We start from the raw sequence: 26,094 nt of genomic DNA, 5'->3' as shown, positions 1-26,094 counted from the left end.
CAGCAGTGGATTGCGGGTGCGCGATATATAGGTAGCGCAACTAACTATATATGCGAATTTCAATGGTTTTATGCGAGTAAAATAAGGTTTTGTAAATGCTAATCCCTAACTATATATGGTCTATAACCAATGGTTTTTTCAGTGAATTTTCAAGGTTTTGTAAATGCAAATTCCTAACTATATGTGGTCTATAACCTATGGTTTTTTCAGTGAATATATATATATATATATATTACCTACTGGCTATCGCCAGTAGGTATATATAGTTAGGATTAATTCCCTATGGGACTTTTGAAAATTCTATGTCTAATAACTTTGGCGTTTGTGGATGGAATCGGCTGAAATTTTCAGGAAAATGGCACATTTTGTTTCTGAGCAGCTCCTGAAAATTTGGTGGGGTTTCGTCAAGGGGGGGCTGAGAAAAAAGGGGGGTCCCAAAACGCGTTTTTTGCATTGAGTTTTCCATAGGGCGGTTGGACTCACTTTTAGCTCGAACGGCTGAATGGATTTGCACGAAACTTGGCAAAATTGTAGGGACTGTTAGCCCGATGTGCCTTTGCTAGGTCTCAATATATGTGCTCCAGTAGTTTTTGAGAAATTAACGTTTAAATCAAGATATATATCTGTAACAGCGCTCTGGGCAGCGATCCGGTCCGCTTACTTTTCGCTTATCGGAACTTTGCGCGCAGAAAGCTGATTGGCTCTCCGGTGTCTGTCAACATTCTAAACAGTCCGGAGCGGCCGCCATCTTGTCTCTCGGTAGGATCGAGAGAGAAGAAGAGGTGAAAAACGAAGGGTGAATTTAATGAAAGGGGGCAAGGTATCCTCCTTTTGACCCCCTAGGAATGCTGTTGGGGTTATTAAAGGGACCCGTGGGGAAAAGAAAAAAAAAATGATTTTTCACGGTAGAAGCGCTTCACGGGCCGCGAACTGGGCCGCAAACTGGTAGCGAAACGGGAATTCGCCATTTTGTGCTTCGTAAATTAAATTACTAGTTATAAGTGGGTACGGGAGACGTATCCTAATCCCCTATGTTTCCTGAGGGTGGGTGAGGAGGCTGATATATGTTGATACATCTCTTCCAGCGGCTGTGCGTGAGCTTTTTTTTTTTTTTTGCTGCGTGACAGTCCGGAGCGGCCGCCATCTTGTCTCTCGGTAGGATCGAGAGAGAAGAAAAGGTGAAAAACTAAGGGGGAATTTAATGAAAGGGGGCAAGGTATCCCCCTCTTGACCCCCTAGGAATGTTGTTGGGGTTATTAAAGGGTCCCGTGGGGAAAATAAAAAAAAAATGATTTTTCACGGTAGAAGCGCTTCACGGGCCGCGAACTGGGCCGCAAACTGGTAGCGAAACGGGAATTCGCCATTTTGTGCTTCGTAAATTAAATTACTAGGTATAAGGGGGTGCGGGAGACGTATCCTAATCCCCTATGTTTCCTGAGGGTGACTGAGGAGGCTGATATATGTTGATACATCTCTTCCAGCGGCTGCGCCATCTTGCCTTTTTTCGAATGCCACAATTTTGTCGTGCACGGCAGCCATTTTAGATGCCAGGCTGGTCCCAGGCTATCACCTACCCCTGCGGATGTAGTTTATGGCCCCAGCTGTAGAGAATTCAGACATGCCAATCCTCCTGATTCAGGCGTGTGAGTACTGATTTCAGTGCTAGTCTCCCGCCTCCCGATTTCTGCAAGCAAAAACCCGGGGGCATATTACTAACAACTAGCGATAATTTTTGTCTATAACTTGTTTAGAGACAAAAATTATCGCCGCACATCGTCGATTTTTATCGCAGATAAACCTTGCTATTATCGCAGAAAAGTCAGCGATATTCATGTATTATCGACCTAATGCTCTTAGCCATGTTATCCACCTCCCATTGGATAACATGGCTAAAACCTGCTCAGGGCAGGTGTTAGCTTTTGGAGATATTCGCGCTTAGTGCGAATATCTCCAAAAGTTGGTAATAGAAGGTAGCGATGTTAGGGACTGTTTCCAGTCGCTAACATCTTGGCACGCCACTTTGCATGTCATTAGTGATAAGTATCACTGACATGCAAAGCCGGGCCCAAGATGGTCGCTATCTCCTTTTAGGTGTCACTAACTGGTGTTAGCGACAGCTTGATAATAGGGAAATAATTTTATCTCCGCTTTCATGGTTTTTAAAGCCAAAAAAGGGGAGATAAACCCCCTTGCTAATATGCCCCACGATTCCTTGGGGGTTTCAGCTGATAGGGCTTGGTATTGTGTTACATGGTAATTTTTCCATGAAACGTCAGAGGGTCGATGTAGGGGTTCTAGAAGAGGTGATAAACCATTTAAGCCTCATGAACAAGCGCATGGTCTTTTAAAGATTTCTGAAGTACTCGGGGCGGCGGTGTGTGTGTGCCCTCTTTCAGGAGCGGGCGGGGGGGCACTGCCAGCAACTTGCCAGGTCAGGTAGTGTTCAACACGTGCATCACCCTTTCTCTGCTTGCTATTGCGCTCCATGCTTCGGAAAGGTAAGAAAAAGAACGTGCATTTGAGTTTGAAATGTCCGATCCTGCAGCAGCACACTTCCAAAGCCCACACATGACAATAACCCGATTCAAGGCCCCATTCACCCGCTTTCAAAAAATAGATAACACTCCAACAAATTAAGGTTATAAAACTTTATTAACTTTTAACGATAATGAACAGAACAAAAACTAAAAACATTTAAACATTTATTAACACAAAAAGCAACAATGGTTAGAAGCTGTCTTTTGTGCGAATAGTCCCAAGGCAGCACAACGTGCAGAGTTCTGGACGGCACCCAGGTGATGTCGCCTGGGTGCCGCACTGGTTTAGGGATCCTACAATGCTGCTCCGAAAATTGGCGTGGGGCGTCCCGGGTGGGGCGGGGGGAGGCCTCGTCAGTAGCGGTCTGTTGTGCGAATAGTCCCAAGGCAGCACAACGTGCAGAGTTCTGGACGGCACCCAGGTGATGTCGCCTGGGTGCCGCACTGGTTTAGGGATCCTACAATGCAGCACAGAAAAACAGCGTGGGGCGTCCCGGGTGGTGCGGGGGGAGGCCTCGTCAGTAGCGGTCTGTGTCCAGTGTCACATGGCTGACACAACATGTACGACAGGCACCCAGGTGATGTCCAGTAAACTGCCGCACTGGTTTTGGTATCCTACAATGCTGCTCCGAAAATTGGCGTGCGGCGGCCCGGGGGGGGGGGGGGGGAGGCGGCGTGAACGGGTCTCCCCAGGTGGCGGCCATCTAGCTGAGTTGCGCTCGCTCTTGCGGCCACAGCGTCTCGCTCACCATGTTGTGGAGTTGCTCCCACTCTTGCAGTGCAGCGATAGGCGGCTGCCACATGGCTGTCAAAATGGCGGACGGCTCTTCGGTTTTGGGCCTGGTCCACTGAAATGGCCCTGGGACACCTTGGAAGTCGGACGCTTGCCTGCTAGGGCTTGGGCTCCATTCTCGAAAAGCGTCCCCTCAGCCGTGAAGATTGTATAAAAGTCTTGGGGGCCCCCGACTCCCGCAGGCTTCCGGTGGGGAGCGGCTGCCATGATTGCTCGCGGAATGACCACGACGGAGCCACGAGATGGTGGTGCTCTCATGCTGACGCCAGCTTCAGTCTGAATGATCCAGAAACAAGGTGGGGCTTTCATCGTTTGGGAAAAAAAAATGTTCTAAACCAATGAAAAGTGTTATTTTTAGGTCATATGACCAAGCCTTCCATCTTTAGGAAACCAAAAGTAAAATGAACCAATGAAAAGTTTTATAAACAAGTCACATGACCTGTTATGCGACATAGGGCTACAAAAAGCGTAGAAAATCCGTTGGCACGTGAGGCGGCGTCAGTAGCGGACCGATGTGCGAATAGGCCGAAGGCAGCACAACGCGCCGAGATCCGGATGGCACCGAGGTGGTGTCCAGCAAATTGCCGCACTGGTGTGGCCATCCTACAATGCTGCGCCGAAAGACGGCGTGTCCAGCTGAATTGCGGTCACTGTTGCGGTACAGTGACTCGAACGCGCCGAGATCCGGATGGCGCCGAGGTGGTGTCCAGCAAATTGCCGTACTGGTGTGGCCATCCTACAATGCTGCGCCGAAAGACGGCGTGTTCAGCTGAGTTCCGGTTACTCTTCCGGCACAGTGACTCGAACGCGCTGAGATCCGGATGGCACCGAGGTGGTGTCCAGCAAGTGGCTGCACTGGTGTGGCCATCCTACAATGCTGCGCCGGAAGTCGGCGTGGGGTGCCCCGTTGGCTTATGAGGTGATGTCAGTAGTGGACTGATGTGTCAATAGGTCGGAACCAGCACAAGGCGCCAAGATCCGAATGGCAAGTCCTGGATGTTGAGTGCCTCAGTTGAGATTTCTGAGAAGTGCTTGTAGAACTGTCTGAAGCTTATTTGCACCTGCTGCAGCTTCACTAGGTCCGGCGGAACTTGTTGCCTTTTCCTTTGTGCTTCTTTTCCTACAATGCGTTTCTTCTGAAGACACGACCAGGTCCCTGAATGTGTGCAGGGGGACGCTATTGAATGAATGAACGCGCCGAGATCTGGATGGCACCGAGGTGGTGTCCAGCAAATTGCCGCACTGGTGTGGCCATCCTACAATGCTGCGCCGAAAGACGGCGTGTCCAGCTGAATTGCGGTCACTGTTGCGGTACAGTGAGTCGAACGCGCCGAGATCTGGATGGCCAAGTTTCAAGTTTCATCTGGCAGTTTTTCTCCATCCCTCCTGGATCAAAGAAGGTGAATGCTAAATATGCCACCTGCCTCATCTGAACATATGAAGTTAACTTGTATACACTGTGGTGCTATGCTGTCCTATGGCAACATGAGCATCAACCTGATGAATACGGCATTCGAAAATCATAAATGCCCTAATGCACCCAAGAAGTAATTTTTTTTTTGCTCCAGTTGAGCCGTTTTCAATGCCTGTTTTTTGTTGTTTCCCCTCCATCAAGAACAAAACAAAAATACAAGGCGCTAAGATCCGAATGGCAAGTCCTGGATGTTGAGTGCCTCAGTTGAGAGTTCTGAGCAGTGCTTGTAAGACTGTCTGAAGCTTATTTGCACCTGCTGCAGCTTCACTAGGTCCGGCGGAAATTTTTTCCTTTTCCTTTCTGCTTCTTTTCCTACAATGCGTTTCATCTAAAGACACGACCAGGTCCCTGAATGTGTGCAGGGGGACGCTATTGATTGAATGAAAATGGCGGCTTGACACAAAGCTGACTCAAGCGTTACTGTTGGTGCTATACAGACAAAAATTGGTTTTCAGTTTGTACATTCTTCAGGTTTTTTTTCCATCTAAGTCTGATTGAGAGTTTGTAGAAAAATGGCTTCAGATTTTCCACATACTACTCTTCAACATTCTTCCTAAATGTAACAATGTGAAACTCACTAGGAGAACGGCTGTTTCTGTTTCCTTTCAAAATGCTGCCACCAATATTTTCTGAATAGAAGACACCATCTTGTAACATAAAGGGCCGAAAGGGGTTCTGGTCTGGCCGATGGTTGGTGGAGACATTTTGACTATATCTTGGACCTGCCCGGCCTCGCCCAAAATGGCGCCGGTATAAATGGGACTCGTAACTCTTTGCCCGCAAATGTATATCTAGAAAATGTTATTGTAAGTGGCCCTGTCGTATTTTAATTACAAAATGTACGTCCACCGATTCCGCAACTGTTAGACACCTTTGTTCTTGTCACCTAATGGCCCGCTCGTTACGTTCTTCTACAGTGTAAATGTCTCCTCATCATATACGATTTGAGTTTGCTCCGTGGCCGGCCCACGTGGTTATAGGCCCGTATTTGTATACTGACATTTTCACAATAAAGGTTTTTAAAACAAAACACGGTAGTAGTATTTTCATTTGTAAAGTTTTTACTTTTAGTGACTGTTTTCGAATCAGTAAAAGGCAAGTGAAATAAAGCAGTCCAATTACATGACGGATAAAAGGTATAATATGTAGGAACGCAGTAAAGATAAATGGTCAAGGGCAGTTGTGTTTTTCATGTCTGCAACATAAAGTGATCGATAAGAATCTGATAATCAGGCGTATCGGCGACTAAGACAGCAGGCCGAATCTCTTTTACTCAACGGCTCCGTCATGGAAGGAAGAAACGCCCTTTTTCTCGAAAAAGGAATATATTTTACTTGCAAGACAGTTGTAAATTTTCCGGGAAAGTACATTAGCCTGGAATATTATAACATATGTTTGAAAAAAAAATATTGTTCGAAAATAATAAAAAGCGTAATTTTTAGGTCATAAGACCAAGCTTTTCATCATTAAATTAACAAAAGTAAAATGAACCAATGAAAAGTTTTATTAACAAGTCACATGACCTGTTATGCTTACGTTACGCGCTGCGCGCCGCGCCTCGGATCACTTCCGGGTGCGCTAACGCGGCGTGTCATAAAACGCATTACGCGACAACGTAGGTCAAGAATATAGTCTAAATGTCTCCACCAACCAGCGTTCAGAACACAACCCCTTTCAGCAGTCCAAAAAGTTCTGTTAAATGACAACAGAGGGGACAGGCAACAAGAACCATCAGTCAAAGAGGGGAGGGCAAGTTCTTCTCTTCCGGGTCATGTTGGGGCGCTACCGGAACTGATCGAATTGGTAGTCTACAGTGTTTCTGGATGTTTCACACTAAAGCTGGCGTCAGCATGAGACCACTACCATCTCGTAGCTCCGTCGTGGCCATTCCACGAGCAATCATGGCAGCCGCTCCCCACCAGAAGCCTGCGGGAGTCGGAGGCCCCCAAGACTTTTGTAGAATCTTCACGGCTGAGGGGACGCTTTTCGAGAATGGGACCCAAGCCCTAGCAGACAAGCGTCCGAGTTCCAAGGTGTCCCAGGGCCATTTTAGTGGACCAGGCCCAAAACCGAAGAGCCGGCCGCCATTTTGAGAGTCCTGTGGCAGCCGCCTATCGCTGCACCGCAAGAGCGGGCGCATCTCAACTACATGGTGAGCGAGACGCTGTAGTCGCAAGAGCGGGCGGAAAACAGCTGAATGGCGGAAGAGGCACAGTGTAGCAAAAGCGGGCGGAATGGCAACTAAAACGATAAAGGGGCGCCCCACTACAGCTTGTCTTCAGGTCAAACGGATTGTGGGACAAGGTCCAGAATTGAAGAGTCATCAAAAGGCAAAAAGTACCGCCGGGAGCCGGCCGCCTATGTCGGGGGCGATCTCAGGCTACACCAGTGCTATAAGACTTGGGGAGGGTGTCGGAGCCAAGCGTCTTCTCCGAGTCCATGGCCATCACAGCGTCCCTCAGGGGCCTCCGTCAAGCTGTTTAGGAAGGTAACATATCACATTGTTTTCTAATGCAGTCAGGTCCACAAACGACACTCACTTACTTTGAGAATAGTGAAGCTGCAGTAGGTGGAAATAAGCTTCAGACAGTGTTACAAGCGCTGCTCAGAACTCTTAACTATGGCACCCAACATCTAGAACTTATGCTATTTGAGAATGGTAGTGACATCGAAGCATCTCAGGGACCAAAACCATTAACGTACTTTCACGTATGAAAATCTTACTTGGGGAGGGGGCAGGAGCGAAGCGCCCCCTCCCAGTCAGCGCCACCACACCGTATGTTGAAAATCTGAAGCCATCGTTCTACAAAGTCAACCAAACTTGGATTGAAAAATCTAGAAAAATGTACAAACTGAAAACCAGTTTTGGTCTGCATAGCATCAGTAGCAACGCTTGAGTCAGCTTTGTGTCAAGCCGCCATTTTGATTCAACAAAGCACAGGCATTGAAAAAGGCTGAAATTCAGAACTCTAAACTATGGCACCCAACATCCAGGAGCTTGCTATCCGGATCTTGGAGCCTTGTGCTGTTTTCGATCTATTCACACATCGGTCCACTACTGACATCATCTTATAAACCAACGTTATGTAAATAGTTTTTTAATAAAATGTTTTACCCTGTTTCTTTGCTGGTGTGTTGTCTATATTTTTAATATTTGCATAGGGTTTGTCATTATTTTGTGCGGGATGGGTGATGGAGCCGAGCTGTCTTGCAGCCCTCATGGTGTGGAGCTCAGTTCATGTCACTATTTTCGTATTTCTCAAGAAGGGTTGTTCCTAATATTTCTATTTTAGCGAGGTCAAAAAGAGATCCAATTAGTGGCCTACTGATTTTGCTCGATTACTTTTATTTTTTTTACACGATTTTTCACTATCTGCAAAGACTAAACAGAGTATTGCGACTTTGTGCTTGTTTGTAAATAGAGAATGATCCAAAGAGAACCAATTCTAAAACAGTAAATGCTTGGACAACAATCAATCAAATGGAGAGACAAGGAGGTACGACGGATTACAACGGAGGGGAGGGGGGGGCAGCGTTCAAAGCACATCAGCGTGCATAAATACGAAAATGTTTTTATCTATCACGTACTTGACATTTTAAAGCTTTTCATATTTGCTATTAAAAAACCAATGAAATTCACAGAAAAAACCATAGGTTATAGTGGATATATAGTTAGGAATTTGCATTTACAAAACCTTGAAAATTCAATGAAAAAACCATAGGTTATAGGCCATATATAGTTAGGAATTAGCATTTACAAAACCTTATTTTACTCGCATAAAACCATTGAAATTCCATATATAGTTAGCTAACTATAAGCGCTAACTATATATCGCGCACCCGCAATCCACTGCTGATGATGTCACATATTACATCATTCATGACATGGTCAGTGACATCACTGATGACATCACTGATGACATCTCAAATGACATCACTGATGACAACTCAAATGATATCAATGATGACATCTCAAATGACATCACTGATGACAACTCAAATGACATCACTGATGACATCTCATTTGTCATCACTGATCACATCACTCATGTGATAATACAATGAACCTCTTCAGACTCTAATATAACCTTACATACACTCAGTATAAACAGACACTCACAGACTGTCACTCATCCATGGAGTTACTTACACACCTAGTCAGTCATGCAAAGAATCAATCACACCTCCATTTCCTCAACTATACAGTTATACACATCTTACTTATTCAAACATATAATAACACATATTTACTCTCTTATATAATCCCTGATACAAGCTCACAGTGATCGATACAGCCACTCACACATTCACTGGCTCTTATGTTCAGTTATTTATATATCTCAACTCTCACATGTATTGTGTTTTACATACGTACTTACTTGCACATGTAGCAATGAGAAATCCATTCACTCACCAACACACCCATGCACAGTCAACCGCCCATATAGCTGTTTCCACATGCACTCTTGAACTCATACTCCTAGTGAATCAACTGCTTACACATCTATGCACAGAGTCACGCACCTCCCAGCCACCCACACACACACTCAGCCTCCCATTCAAATATTTGGGCAACCAATCAATAACCCATATGGCCACTCTTATAGCTACTGATCAACACATGCAGCAGCTTACACAACATCAAACATACTGATGCACGAATTAAGACAGTTTAGTCACTAACCCATGTACTCAGTGAGACACATTTAATCACTCACTCATACAGTCAGTCATGCACCTACTAAATTCTTCATCCAGACACTTATACATCCACTCATTCTTCAATATGTGAAACATATTTAAACTTTACAGACACATACAATCATTGGATGTTGTGATCAGTGATGTCATCAGTGATGTCACTGACCATGTCATGAATGATGTAATATGTGACATCATCAGCAGTGGATTGCGGGTGCGCGATATATAGTTAGCGCTTATAGTTAGCTAACTATATATGGAATTTCAATGGTTTTATGCGAGTAAAATAAGGTTTTGTAAATGCTAATTCCTAACTATATATGGCCTATAACCTATGGTTTTTTCATTGAATTTTCAAGGTTTTGTAAATGCAAATTCCTAACTATATATCCACTATAACCTATGGTTTTTTCTGTGAATATATATATATATATATATATGTATATATCTATATATATATATATATATATATATATATATATATATATATATATATATACATATATATATATCAATCACTGAAAATATAAAGGTTAAAGATAAAAATCATGGTTAGGTTTGCTCACAACACCATAATGTATGTTTTAAAAATCTTATGAAATTCACTATAAAAACACAGCTAAAGTGCAGCTACGGTTAGAAAAATACAAAAAAAGCATGAAAATTCTATGGTTATGGTTTAGTAAACTACCCAGAGCTTTAAGTGGAATGAAAAATTTAGGGCGGTTGAGAGGCGGCTCTGAAAGGGAAGTGGCCTTAGAACTGTAATTAGGAATCCTTTCCATGAGATGTGGTCTATAAAATTAAAGGTGTGGCTTAAAACATGTAAACAAAAATCCTGTGCTTCTCATAGCATGCCACTCAACCAGTATTTTTGCTGGGTCCTTGTGAGCTTTCTGTTATTGCATCCAAAATATGCAAGTACAATTACTAACATACCCTGAAAGCCAAACCTATTGACTTTGCCAATGCTTGTTAGCAACATTAGATACATTAATACCAATAATTATTTTGTTGTGAATAATTTGAATGAAAAACATTTTACACTTTAAAAGGTCTGTGGAATGGGAAGTAGTATTGGTGGTGCCTCACGCTTGAGGGCCGGACTGGTCGTAGTGGGCACCAGACGTTTTGCCGATGGGCCGGAGGGGTGGGGGCTTTTGGACCTGTGGGGGGCCGTATCTGGTACAGAGGGCCGATTTCGTAGCAAGGCTGCAACATCGACCCCCTGCAACAAAAGCAGCAGTAGTGTTTCCCACCAGCACCGCCCCCTACACCAAACCACCCCCCCCCCCCCCCCCCCCCCGCCTGGCCGGTCCAATTTAATTGTCAGGGCTGGTTTGTAATTCACAGTCCCGGCCCTGTCTCACTCACCTGCTTCCCTTCACACCTCTTTCCTTTGCAGTCTGACATCTTTGGCCCGCTATCTTTCTGAAATCCTGCTTCTGAATATCTCACACTTCATCTCTCTCATGCGTGGGTTCCCATCGTGCACTGCTTCTGACCTCACATATTACTTCAGTGATAACATATCGTTACATGGAAAATTACGTCATTGACTCTTTTGACTGTTCAGTCCTCGCGGAGGCATTATGGGGATGCTGAATTTTCCTTTGTTGCTGATCCGTTTAAATGTCAAAGCCCTCTGCCTACATTCGGAAAAAAACTCGTTGTCTGGGTATTAGCTCAGGGCAACTTACATTCTTACTTTATATGTAGGAGGTGTACACGTAAATTGTCCATGTAAACACCACAGAATGCCGCATACGATCTCTGTGATGGCAAAGACCTCTTTGACCGGCCCATGATTATTATACACATTATGCTCTGCTCTATCAGGTTCGCTTCTACAGGCTAGACTTTTCATGCACATGGGCCAGTTATTTTTTCAAGGCCATAGACCGTCGTAATTTCAGAAGGAAAAGGTTTTGTAGAAACCTCGCTCCTCTGAAACGTACTTCCGGCGTCAGGATATTTCAGAAAAGCACGAGCTTGGCGTTTGTGTGCTTGGTCTTTTGATAAATGACACCGAAATGTGGATAAATTGCTGACCCAATCAAACGTGTCTGCTGCCGCGTGTCATACGGCATGCTGTCATTCGCTCGGGAGAAAATAATATTGATGTCTCACTGTGCCAGGCGAGGGAAAACATTTTAGGCAAAGTGAGCTGCGGAAATATTCGAAATGATATATGTTTTGGGACTCTAGAGGGAGGGGTCGTTTGCATAGTTGCGATTCTAGAAAAGACTGGAATTAATATCTTTGTTGACAGCCTAGGTATTACTTATACGGTATAAACCACGGGTGTAGCATGTTTGTCTGAGCAAGCTGCGGTGGGAGCCCCTTGCTCTTCACATGCAGAGTGCAGGAGGCGCCTCGAGGCAGACATTGGCTTGGGCGCTGGTAATATGAGCCCACGGCGCTGGGGTTCACCACACACACCTGTAATTGCATGTAACCCTAGTTTTCGATCCCGAGCGAGTGGTAAATTGCAGGAATCAAATGCAATACCCGGCCTCGGAGCCTGGAACCTAAAGAGGAACAGATGATGCTATGGGTCGGCGTTTCGAAAGCATTGCTGAAGGGAGGCGCGCGCAGATGTTGGAATACTCGAACCAGCCGCCGGGTACGAGCCTGGCCTGGCCTGCCCCTGCCGAAAGAAGCATTGATGGCTTATGAATACTGTAACAGTAAGATAATCTCTATGTGTCACTGTAAGAAAGTCCTCTTTTTGCGTTTTCATCCTCATTTTTGGATGAATTTTACTGCTCGTTGTTCAGACTCTGCAGTTAGGGTGACCAACTGGCATGGGTGCAAATTCAGGACAGTGAGTGTAAAAATTCAGGCCAAAGGGTCAAAATTCAGGACAAAAAATTCAGGACAGGAGGTCAAAATTCAGGACAAAATGTAAGTTTTACAGACACATCAGAGAATGGTGTGCAATAGTACATAAGTAAGTAAATAGACAACCACTAAAGTACAAGTGAAAATAAGTTAATATTAGGTGAGACAATTGTGCACTTCATGGTTTGTCAGTATGCACGCAGCTTTAAGCAAATGTGCAGGTCTTTTTGTGGTAACAAAACTGCCCCCACCTTTCCAGCTCCCAGGGAAAACGTTTGATGCCTGGTCCGACCAGTCTGGCCTTGCTACCACCCTCCAATGGCACCCCTCATCTTCACATAGACCCTATCTCATGTGTATTTAATTTCTTCTGTAGTGCTACTCATCCCAAGTATGTGGGTCAGAGCTTTGGAGTGCGTTACAGCACATACATATTACATCGAGACAATCACTCATAAAAATGTGAAAGCCAATGTACAGGAAATGTTGCTTAAGATAATGGGGCTTACAATGTGTAATCATACTTTCATCCATCACTCAGTCTTTCACCATTCATTCTGTCCTTCCATCTGTGTGCCCATCCATGTCCATATTCAATGATTTACAGACCTATCCATCACAGATCCTTCCATCCACCATTTCACTCATCCATCCCTCAATCCACCCTTTTACTCATCCATTATCCATCCATCCACAATTTCACCCTATCCATCCGCACACTCATTCGTCCACTCTTCCACCCATCCAGCCATTCACTCATCCATCCAGCCATTTACCTATCCAGCCATCCTTTTACTTACTCATTCATCCATCCAGTCACTCATCCACCCATTCACCCGTTCAGTCATCCATTTATGCATCCCCCGTTGTCTTTCAATTCCCTTTTCACTTTGCAATTCATCCTTCCATTCACCCACCCATCCATCCTTTCTCTCATCCATCTACCCTTTCACTCCTTCACTCATCTATCCATTCTTTTGTCCATCTACCCACCCTTTCACTCACTCATCTAGCCTTACATCCACCCTTTCACTCATCCATCCATACATTCACCCTTTCACTTATCAATTATCAATACACCCTTTCACTTATCAATTCATCAATCCATCCATCATTTCACTCATCCATCCACCCATTCACTCTCCCATCATCCACCCTTTCACTCATCCATCCATCCATCCACCTATTCCTTCATTTTCTTACTCACTCACCTTTTCACATTAATTATGAAACCTATCAAGAACTCCACCCTCGCTGTAGTTCCTAAAGCAATGGGTGAGGTTGAAGGACTGGGCTATTCTAAGGCCCAGCGGTGCCAGGGAACAACACCTGAAACCTTCGTGGGTTACCTGTTCCGGCGTACAAATTACAGAGACACTGGACACTTCCTTCGGCGTCAAAGATCAGCGTTTATTTACTGCAGGGATACAGAAGTCGCAAGAAGTACACAGCGTGTAGGTTCTGAGAGACTGCTTCAAATTGCAACAGTGGGTCGCCCCTTTTATACATATTTTAGTCATAGCACAACATGGCGGACAAAAGGTTACAACTCAGTTCCCACAGTAAACTTCAAAAGGGTCGCTTTCATGTATTCAGATGCCCGGAACATAATTACAGTAACATCGCCGGTTCCCAACTGTAAAAGTACGTTATCCCACCATTAGGTACATTCCATTCTGGCTGTAAACGAGTTAAGAAAAGAGACAGAAACAGGTGCAAGGAAGACAAAGATAGACAACAGATTGAAAAAGAGTGTAGGGGGCAGTATCGGAAGCACGATTGCAGGATCAAAGGATTCGTGCCTAATGCATGCACAGCTGAAACAATAGACCGGCACGGCAAGATGAGCCTCGAGCGGGGCCATCTGCCTTTGCAGTGTCATCCCCCTTATCATAAAGACATCCTCAAAGCAACACGAGTCTTCCGTATGAGCTGGGGAGTCCCAGGGTCACGAAGCGGACAGTGTCTGTTCGCTGGCTACTTGAGGGCAAGAGACAAAATGGATGCAGTATCTAAAATGGAACCCGTGGGTTCAGATGAAGAAACCCACGAATAAGACGAACGGTTCAGGCCAGTATAGCGAAAACGCGTACACCCACTAAACTCGTAATTTGCGGTTCATAGATACCAAACTCGTCCATATTCGAACGAGTCAAAAACATCGTTATGATTGTCACGGAACCTCAAGGTGGGGTGGGGCAAGGTTCACTATGCCCCTGCACATATGCAATCTTGAAAAATGGAAGGCATGAGTCATGCATGATGCATAGTGCCTGGACGTGGGGTGACTGTGACATGGTTTTGTGATGAAAAAACTAGGGCGGAGGGGTAACTCCAAAAGGGCGTTTGATCAAATAAATGGTGTGGCTTAAAACACATAAACTAAAAATCTGTGCTTAATATAATGTGTCGCCCGACTAGTATATTTGTTGCTTCTGTCATTGCATTCAGATATATAATACAACAAGTAACGTTACACCTAGAACAAGTAACGTTACTCCTACAACAAGCAACGTTACACCTTCAACAAGCCAGAACAATTGGCTTTGTCAATGGTTGTTAGTTGTATAAAATAAAAAAGCAGCAATACTATAACTATAAGCCTTTCCTTGCGAACTTCTTGCACCGCCTTCCTTTGGTTAACTGGATTCTCACCTTGGAGCAGCATGGGCGTTTTTTGCACTTCCAAGTAACAGAGAGCCCTGCCCTGGAATGAGGCTGGAGGAGGCCACCACATGCTGTGCCAGCACAGACTGACCCATTATCGTTCTGTATGTGGAAATCAGCCCCACACAGAATAACAATGGCCGGGGTGCGGCTGCTCTTGTGCTCAGAGGAGTGTGAGGCGGCCCCATCTAGGAGCTGAGGTCTTTTGCAGGGGAACAGCTCTGATCCCTGAAAGGCCCAAAATTACGGACAAAAGGCATCCGTAAAAAAAATCCTCACAGACAAAGGACGTGAGGTCCAATTTAAGGACTGTCCGTGAAATTTACAGATGGTTGGTCTTGGTCACTCTATCTGCAGTATCTGCACACTGGGGCAATGTTGCCCAGTGCCCAGTGCGGAGTAGTAGTCAGAAAAAAGAAATACCCCCACTTGGACCTACATTCAGAATGGCTGTAAATGAGCAAGTTCATTTTTTAGGTCTTTCTAAGCGCACCTGCGCTGTTGCTGCAAGGAATATCGCACACAGTAAAGGGCTTGGAGCCCACTGATTAAATACCATTTGCTGGCTTGTCATTCTTTTTAGCTGCCTCCTAATTGGCCACCATATGCCTCATGTCACTTCCCTTTATTTCTCTGGAGCATGGACCAAGTACTAATTGATTTCATTTGATTAGTGTGCTTCCTCTACTCATGCTGTGAATCATTGTACTTTTTTCATTTTTCCGTTCATCATTTCTACTTCCACGCTAGACCTTTGGATTGCTTTTAATTTGTATCCTACGGGTCTGTTTGTTGTTGCATTAAAATGTTTTTTAAGGATCACTGAAATAATATCGAGGGACAAAATATCGACTTGCCAAAATATCGTGGACAAAATATCGACAGTCAAAATATCGAGTTTGTATCTACAAACAGGTAAGTACAAAAATATCGAGTACAAAATATCGTTTACAATAATATAGATGTAAAAAATATCGACTTTATTAAAAACAGTGTTAAATTAAATTAATATTAAATTTTAATTACTAAAATATACTTAAAAATACTTAAATTAAATTATAATAATTAAATAATAAATGAAAATAATAAAAATAATTTTTTACAATCTTATTTGTTAAAACATATATATATAGTAACATAATATAATTAAATAAGATACTATTATATTACCGTACAATACCAGAAGTGTAAAAAATACTATTCCCACTCCAAAGAGTATCGACGGTCACATTATCGATTAGCAAAAATATCGTTTAAAAACTGAAAACTGACCCTGAACCCTAAAATATACCCCTTTACCCAAAAACCCAAAACTGACCCTGAACCCTAAAAATACCCCTTTACCCAAAAACTAAAAACTGACCCTGAACCCTAAAAATACACCTTTACCCAAAAACCCAAAACTGACCCTGAACCCTAAAAATACCCCTTTACCCTAAAACTGAAAACTGACCCTGAACCCTAAAAATGCCCATTTACCCAGAAACTGAAAACTGACCCTGAACCCTAAAAATGCCCCTTTACCCAAAAACTGAAAACTGACCCTGAACCCTAAAAATACCCCTTTACCCAAAAACTGAAAACTGACCCTGAACCCTAAAAATGCCCCTTTACCCAAAAACTAAAAACTGACCCTGAACCCAAAAAATACCCCTTTACCCTAAAACTGAAAACTGACCCAAAACCCTAAAAATGCCCCTTTACCCAAAAACTGAAAACTGACCCTGAACCCTAAAAATACTCCTTTACCCAAAATTTATCAATATTATTTAATTACCAAATAATTATTAATTAACAATAACAATAAAGTAAATATATTAGCACATTAGCTGTAATTATTTTAATAATTAATATTATTTTTTCCCAATTAATTACTTAACAATAACACAAAATTATATATATTAAAATGTACTCTAATTAATGTAATTAACTAATTACAATTAATTAATTACCAAATAATTACTAATACAAAATATGTACAAAATTATAATAATTAATTAACTAATTATTATTAATTAATTATCAATTAATTATTAATTAAAAATATTTACAAACATATATTAATTAATTAATTATTATTAAATTACTTCCCACCCTATTCCCCTATAAACCCACAATCCGCTACAGAATTACATTACGCAATTATTATAAAAACAAAATTCATTTAATAAAATATTTTATAACATTAATACACACTTTTCACACATATTATTACATAAAAATACACTATAAAATATTATATATTATTAAAAATTCGATATTTTTGCTATCTATATTTTATACAGTCGATATTACTTCACTTACCTGAAAAACGATATTTTTGTAGTCGATATTATGTCCAGTCGATATTTTGTCCAGTCTATATTTAAAACTCGATATTATGTCCAGTCGATATTTTGGAGTCGATATTTTGTCTGTGCACCGTTTTTTAAATTTGGCAACCCCTTTTAAAGCACCAAACAAATGGCATGGACTATTAAGAAGCTCTGGCTTGGGAAGGCAAAGCCGGAGCCAATGGGGTCCCGGGACAAACACCACCCGGAGGCAGGAAGCCCTCTCCCGCTCTGGTCTCAAGCCCTCAAAATGGGGTGACCAGGATTGGTCGCCCCAGGGCAAGCTGGCAAGCAGCGAGGGGGATAAGAAGTGGGTGCAAGGCCCTCCAAGCACACACTCCCTCTTCGTGGGACAGGAAAGCTGAAAAACTGAGCCTCACCGATCGGAGCAACACAGCGGTACCAGCGGTCCAGGAGAAGGTGGCGTGGACCAGCAGTGAACAGATCTGGCATTGTGGCAGACGAAGAAAGGACTGAACCTGCAGGCCTACCTGCAGCGGAGCAGGCGTGGACAGGATCCGGCTCAATTTTTTCCAGTCATCATCGGGCGGTCCCGTGGCTCCCCTGGGGCTCCGTAGCAGCAGGCTTCAGTTGGTTTTCAATGTCGGGAGACAGAGCTCGGGCAGGTCCTGATGGACACGCACCAAGTCGATAGCAAGTTGAAGCCTAACATCGCTGAAACAGTGGCCCAGACATTGGGCCCTCCCCAGAAATGAGTCTGTCTGAGAGCATATAATGACCAAGAACAGACTGAAAGAACTATGATTGCAAAAACAGTAAATGTGTTAACATGGATGTTATAATGACCATAAGAATTGCAATATGTATAACATGTGATGTTTTTAATAAACTGCAACCTTTTTGGGCACCATAGCACGATGTCAGTTGTGTATTTTAAAGGTTAGGAGGGATGCAGTTGGAAATGGCTGAGGGAGGAGGAGGGGACTCCCCTCTTGGGAGAGGTTAGCAGTTAGTGACTTTATTTTTCAGTTCAACGCTTCCTTTTAGAGCACCAAACAAATGGCACGGATTATTAAAGCAGACCATACGACTCCATGTTTCTGAGGGATGCACTTCTTCTCTGCACATACAAAGTAGGTGTCTGGTTAAAGCGTACATTAGTCTGAAACCGGACTCCCTTAGTATTTCCAGACAAGCAATCCAGTCACATTCTTCAGGCCAGACTGCCACTAAGCAACATAAACATTTTGGACACAACTGTGCCCTTCCAAACACAAAATATGTGGCTTTTTAAAGTGCCTCAAGTTTTGCCACGCTGCAGTTAACCCATTTCTTAGTAAAAGCTGTGCCCACGGTCTTATATGTATTCCACCTCTCCTCTGCGCCTAAAAAGTATGTGTCTATTTAAAGCGCTTCAGTTTTGTGCAGTGTTGACACTATTCCATTTCTCTTTAAAACCTGTGCTGAAGTCCTAATTCTCATATGTATTCCACAAAAAGGTCTTTCGGGTGCCCCTTATGCACTCAGGTGGAAGGGATGTAACCCAAGGGACACAGCTACACTCCACTCTAATCTAACCCACTCCACTCCAATCTGCCACAATCTACCCAACTTTAATCTTCCCCACTCCACTCCAACCTATCCTACTCCATTCCACTCTACCACACTCCAATGTACCCCACTCCACTGTGCTCCACTCTAATCTACCTCACCCCAGTCTAACCAATGTACCCTACCCCACTCCAATGTGTCCCATTCCACCTCAATCTACCCCACTCTAATATACCCCAGTCCACCCCAATATACACTACTTGTCCAGAGGTACCCTCCACTCCAATCTACTACATTCCACTCCAATCTACCCCACTCCACTCTAGTCTACCCCAAGCTACCCCACTTCACTCCAATCCACCAGATTGCACCCCAATGTACCCCACTTCATTTCACCCCACTTCAATCTACCCAACTCCACTGCAATCTATCCTGCTCCACTCCACTATATCACACTCTAATCAACTCTACCCCACTCCAATCTATCCCACTCGACTCCAATCTACCCCACTCCACTCTAATCTACCACAATGTACCCCACTCAACCCCCAATTTACCCCACTCCACCCCAATCTACCCCACTCTAATTTACTCCGCTCCATCCCAATTTACCCCCTCTACATCAATCTACCCTTCTCAACTCCAATCTACCCAACTCCACTCCAATCTACCCAACTCCACTCCAATCTACCCCACTCTATTTCACTCTAATCTACCCCAATGTAGTCCTCCCCAATCAACCCCACTCCACCCCAATCAACACTATTTACCCCACTATACTTCAATCTATCCCAATCTACTCCACTAAGCCACAGCTACATTCCACTCCACTTCTCTCCAATCTACCCCACTGCTCTCTAATCTACCCAACCACACACCATTCTTTTCACACTCCAATCTACCTCACTCCACTTCCATCCACCCCACTCCACTCCAATCTACCCCTCTACACTCAAATCTTCTCCAATCTACCCCATTACAATCCACCCCAATGCAGCCCACTACAATCTACCCCACTCCACCTCAATCTACCCCACTCCAGCCCAATTTGCCCCACTCTATTCCAATCTACCCTACTACAATCGTGTGTGCCCCAATCAACCCCACTCCACTCTACCCCACTCCAATCTAACCTACTCCCCTGCAATATACCACACTCCACCCTAATCCACCCCAATAACCCCACTCCAATCAATTCCACTCCACTCTTCTCCGCTCTACTCTCATCTACCACACTCCAATCTACCCCACTCTACTCCAATCTACCCAAGTCCACTGTACCAAAATCTACCCTACTCCACTTCAATCTACCTCACCCCATTCTACCCTGATCTAACCCACTCCATTCCAATTTAGCTCATTCAAATCTACCCCAGTCTACCCACTCCGCCCCACTCTGCCCCAATCTACCCCTCTACACCCTAATCTACCCACTCAATCCCACTCTACCCCATGTTACCCCAATATACCCCATTCTACCCCACTAGACTCCAATCTACCCCACTACACTCCACCCCAATCTACCCCACAGCACCCTAATCTACCCGCTCTAACCCACTCTACTCCACATTACCCTGATATACTCCAATCTACCACACTCCACTCCAATCCACCCCACTCCAATCAACCCTTCTACACTACACTCCAATCTACATTACTGCACACCACTTCACCCTAATCTACCCCAATCCACTCAATTTCACTCCACTCAACACCACTCCACTCTACCCTAACACATTCCACTCCACTCTATTTCACTCCACACATTCTCTGGGTACACCCCACTCAGCTTCAATCTGCCCAATCTACCCCACTTTACTCCAATCTACCACACTCCACTGCACTCCAGTCTACTCCAATCCACCCTACTCCACCCCAATCTACACCACTCCAAATTACCCAACTCCAACCTATCCACACTCCAATCTACCCCACTAACTTCCAAAATTCCCCAATGTACCCCACTCCACCCAATCTACCCACCCCAACCTATCCACACTCCAATCTACCCCAGTGTACCACAGTCTAACTCACTCTACCCCAATAAACCCCACTTCACTGCAATCTACCGTGTTACACCCCACTACAGTCTACCCCACTGAAGAAAATATATCCACCAGGTGAGGTAAGAAGCCACGTTTTATTCGTCAAGGGTCCTCTACAGAGCACACTGACAAAAGCTCAACTATAGTCTCACGATGCCAACATTCTAAGGCAAGCTTCAGGTGAGTGTTCGAATTCAGAATGCAAGGCAATTACAACGGGAAGGAGGGAGGAAGGGACAAGGGAGTAAAAATGAGATATACCAACTAAGATAAATTACAGCACATCTCCATTTACCAAAATTTGATTTCTCATAATACACTGTGGTAATGCCCCGGTTACTTACCGGTAATCTTCATTACTCCGAGTATAGTCTTCCTCGCCACATGATTTACATAGTGAGCATAAGCTCCACGACAGAACCCTCCAAAGCAAGAAAAGCCTCCCACCCCCTCCCAACATGGCCGACCAGTCCCACCTGACCTCTATAAGAGGCGGACCGGCCCAACCAACAGCCTGATCTACCAAGCAAACAAAGAAGCCGATAGCCAGACAGGGAGGGGGGGAGGGAACTCATGTGGCGAGGAAGAATATACTCGGAGTAATGAAGATTACCGGTAAGTAACCGGGGCATTACCTCCTCGTTAGTCTTCCTCGCCACATGATTTACATAGTGAGCAAATACCCAAGCCAACAAGGCTTCATTGACCACCATAAGAACAACACCACACGGTGCTGCAGAGAAACCAACACAAGGTTGAAGTAGAATAAATGAAAAGAAAACAGGGATCACAGGAAACCTGAAATCAAGACATAAAGGAAAAGTAGGCCAACCAGGAGCCGCAGCTCCTGCACTCAGAACGGCCCCAGCGAAGTCCCCCCGGGACTGATAGAGTCCCACGAACAAGGTGGGGGACGACCACGTCGACGCCTGACACATCTCCACAGAGGAGACACCCCTGACCGAGGCCCAGGACACAGAGCCACACCCCGTGGACCGACCCTGGACCCCTGCCGGATCCACCGAACCCAGCGAAGCACAGGAAAATATGATAGCCTGTGCAAGCCAGCGAACCAAGGCGGAAAGAGAGGGCTAGCGGCCCGAACGAACCGGACCAAAAGACACAAACAGGCCCTCCCACCGGGAAAGGGAAGACGTGCGGCCAAGAGAAGCCCAAAACAGCACGCCGGACAACCAGCACGGACAAGAGAGGAACCTTGTCGGCAGGGAAAGGCGGTAAAGACACCACCCGAGCCCGGGACACCAGGGAAGGAACCCCGGGAAGGAAACGGGGGACATGCCGGAGGAACAACCTGTCCGGCAAAACCCGCAAGAAGGGAGGGGAGCGGAGGCACGACCCCCGCACGCCCATCCGCCCAGCAGACACCACTGCCACCAGAAAAACAAGGTGAGGAACCGCAAGGCCACCGAGGCCAGGGGCACAAAGGGCGGACCCTGAAGAGCTCGCAGAACGAGAGAGAGAACCCAAGGGGGAGACAGGCAGAGCGTCCGAGGGCGACGGAGTAGACCAACTCCGGAGCCAAGCGAGGCACCAGGGAAACCAGCCCGTCGAACACCGGACTGCGGAAGGCCCGCAAGGCAGCCCACAGGGAAGAAGGGGCCACGCCCAAGGAAAAACCCTCAGCCAGGAAAACCAAGACCCGCAAGGGGTCCACGGAGGCGGGGCCAGCACCAAGTCGACCGCACCAACGCGAGAAGGAAGCCCATTGCCTGGCACAGGAAGAGAAAGTGGAAGACCTGCGGGAGCCCAGCAGCAAAACCACAACCCCAGAAGAACAACCCCGAGCAAGCAGCGACCTCCGCTCAAGAAACAGGCCTGCAGATGGAGTCAGGCCAGCAGAAAGAGCCGGCTCAACACTGTCACCGGGAGCGGTGGACCCAACCACGGAACGGGAAGAACCGGGAACGGCCAGTAGGCCCGAACCGCCAGCTCGCAAAAGGAGAGGGCACCAGGGGCGGCGGACCCCGCCGGGAACCATAAACAGGAACGCTACACGAAGTAGCGAGTCAACCATGCGCCGGGGCCATGCCAATCCTCTCAGTAACGTTACAAAATTAGTCCATGCGCTGCCGAAGCGAGCACCCAGGAGCACCCCGGCCCTGCCCAAGCGAATCCAGCAGAGGACCCGCGAAATCAGAGGGCACGGGGGGAACGCGAACAGCAGACCGACAGGGTCCAGCGAAAGACAGGGCAACCACAAAGACCCGGGAGGAGAGAGTAGAACCTGAGCAGGAGGGCCGAGTCCCCCACCGTGAACAGAGCCTCCGGAGGCAGACCGAGTCGAGGCCCCAGGCGCCGAAACACCACCGGGGCAGGGCGAGACCAGGCCACGAAGGCTAGATCCGACTCAGACGATCCGCCTCCACCTAGTCGGACCCCGGGGGAAAGACAGCCCGACGGGACAGGACCGGCGACACCTACACCACCAGGCCGACCGACCCGACCAAGACATGGGGACCCTGAAGCACCGGTGCAAAAGACGGCAGGCCAGGAGGACTGCCAGCAACCCCCGAAGCACGAGGAGCCGCGCGACAGCAGGAGATCCCAACGACCCCCAAACGCCCCGGCCAAAGGACGCCCCCCCCCCCTGAACGAACCAGAGGGAAGTACCGGGACCAGGCATACGACCCCCGAAGGCGTACAAGCCCGAGACGGGAGCCGCAGGGATCACCGCACCTAGAGCAGGGAGCCGACGGATGAGAGACACCGCCTGACGTGAAGCCCATGAAAAAGACGAGACCGAGAGGAATCACACGTCCTGACAGGGAACATCAGGACCCACACCCGGCGAAGAATATCCACCAGGCGGGCCAGGAGCACAGCTCCCACCCCCGGGCCGGAAGGCAAGTCCAACGGAAGTACCCGTAACTGAGAGAGGGAACCCCCACTCGCCGGCCGGCCCCACAGGCCGACCCCAGGTCCCCGAAAAAACCAACAGGCGAGACAAAGGAAGGAGCAGGCCCCCCCCAACCCGTCGAGAAGGTGGGACCCCGCGGAAAGTCCGCAAGACTAGCAAGACCGGACACCGGCCAGCAAGGCCCGAAGAGCGCAAGAACCAGGACAGCTGCGTCCCAAGACGGGACGCAACGGAGGCAACACCCCCCCCCCCAGGGGACCCCCAGGAGTGAGAGGGCCGAAAGCCAGGGCCTAGGGGTGAAAAAAAGGGAGCGGCAGTACCAGTACAAGACCGGGAAGAGCCGAAACTCGGGCCCGGAAGCCAAACCCGAACGCACCCCGTGAAGACTGATCTCGGGCGGAAAGGCCGAAGGACCCCACCCCTGCAAGGGCGGGACGCCCTCACCCACCGGCGGACGGGGAGTCCGAAGGAAGGCCGCGCCCGGGGGAGCGGGCCCCAAATGAAAAGGCCGGAGACAGCCCGAGTAGGACAGTCGCCGAAAACGTCGTCACCGCCGACAAGGACGCAGCCAGACCAGACGGCCGAGCCAGCCTTGCGGCCATCAGAGTGGGAAAGGTGACAAAGCCCACCTCCCCAACGCCCATCACAACGGACGCAGGCAGAGGAAGGGAGTCCGGAGACATGCGCAGAGAACGTACCCCGAGAAACCCCGGGAACCACCACCGCCGCCGGCAGAGGGAAATTCAAGCCATAACGCGGAACGAATCACGCACTTGCGGGACCTCCCTGTGCAGGGGCCATGCCGAACTGCACAGAAGCGTAACACGCCACAAACATAGCACACAACACATCCGCAAGGGCCCAAGGCGCTCGCACGAAAGCTGTTGTGGACCCTCTCCTGGCTAACACCCTGAGGCGTCCATCCCCGGACACCCCCAAGGTGGAGGCCAGGCCTCTGAAGCATGGAGGGGGCCGTTGTGGAGAAAAAGCAAGCTATTGCCCAGAGCTGCAGAACGTGACTCCAGGAGTGGAATAGGCACCGAGGCGAGAAATACCAGGACCGGGGTTACATACGAACCCAAGACCCGCCGAGGCGGGGAACCGACTTCAGGGCCCGGGCCCGACCACAGCCTCCGGGTCCGCTGCACCAACCATCGGGCCACACTCCCCCACTGGTCGAGAGGTAGACGAGGCGAGGAGGGGTCAAGGGACCCCGCCGCGCAAGGCCAGAAGGGCTAGCGCCGCCAACAGGGAGACCCCGTAGACGGAGACAGAAGGAATCCCCCGCCTCCCCAAGGAGACCAGAAGGCACAGCCACCCAGCCTCTCAAACTCACTCGAGTCCGGAGCAACCTGACAGCCCAGGGCGAGCCAGGGCGCCAGAAAGGGAAAACAGACATAAGGGATCCGACCCCACGTCGTACCGCGCACCCATAGGCCGCGCCAGTGTAGCACAGTGAAGCAGGTCATGATACAACAGCATCTGGCAATAATCCACATCAAACAATACGATCACTACACGCTGTGTTGCATGCTACAGCCAGACAATACTGGGCCGGACACAAAAACATTTGCGAAACGGCAATGACATCGCGCCAGTGTTGCACCCAAAAAAATGAAAATGCCCTCACCGAGGATCGAACCCCGGGCCCTCCGAGAAGGAGACAGACGCGCCGTGCACGCTGCGTCCAAATCGCAGCGCCAGCAGGAGAATGCCGCGCAAGACCGACGAAAGAAATCATCGGACGCACCTGGTGGCAACCAAACCCCGCCCCCGAGGGGCGGGGGGCGGTCGGAGCTAACACCAGCTCGGCAAACCGCCGCGGCCCGTAGGGGCCAAATTTTACGAAGGGAGGCGGCAGAGCCCAGCGCCGCGAACTCGAGAAGCAGGAGGAGAGCATCCGGACCCGGACAGCGGAGCCCCCGAGGACCCGCCGACATGTGAGGTAAGACCGAGCCCGCCTCCGATTCTCATAGCAGTGTACCCCTGTGAGTGCGCGACCTAGCGACTCTCAGCCTAGAAGCTGGGAATCACACGCTGTGTGTCCCACGCCTTGCCGAAGCGCTGCCGCCCCAGGCAAGGCCCCCAGCACGTCGCGCTCTACAACTGAGCTACTTCAACGAAAGCCCAGAGCCGGCAAATGCAGCCAGCGCACACGTCCACAACCCGTGGAAAGAAGGTAGAGCGCAACTCCAGGCGGAAAGCCAGGCACGAGGCAAGAACCTTCAGTTGCACAAAATACAGCAGTTTTAAATAGCATTTTAGTGTCATTTATCTGGGATACAGTTAGTCCACACTAGTGCCCTGTAA

At 47.3% G+C, this 26,094-nt stretch overlaps 1 protein-coding gene and 1 non-coding gene across 2 annotated transcripts in view; both read right to left on the bottom strand.

Moving 5' to 3' along the window:
* SEMA5A (semaphorin 5A) overlaps positions 1 to 26,094 on the bottom strand; it is a 1,998,383-nt gene that overhangs the window by 741,484 nt on the left and 1,230,805 nt on the right. The window lies entirely within an intron of this gene.
* LOC147722832 (U6 spliceosomal RNA) lies at positions 22,903 to 23,009 on the bottom strand. The gene has a single exon (XR_015295381.1). It is a non-coding gene; the product is annotated as a U6 spliceosomal RNA (small nuclear RNA).

This window comes from Lissotriton vulgaris, chromosome 4_1 (genome assembly GCF_964263255.1).
Source record: "Lissotriton vulgaris chromosome 4_1, aLisVul1.2, whole genome shotgun sequence".
Classification (NCBI taxonomy): Eukaryota; Metazoa; Chordata; class Amphibia; order Caudata; family Salamandridae; genus Lissotriton; species Lissotriton vulgaris.
The sequence above is the reverse complement of the archived record's forward strand: the minus strand, read 5'-3'. Positions and strand labels throughout refer to the sequence as shown.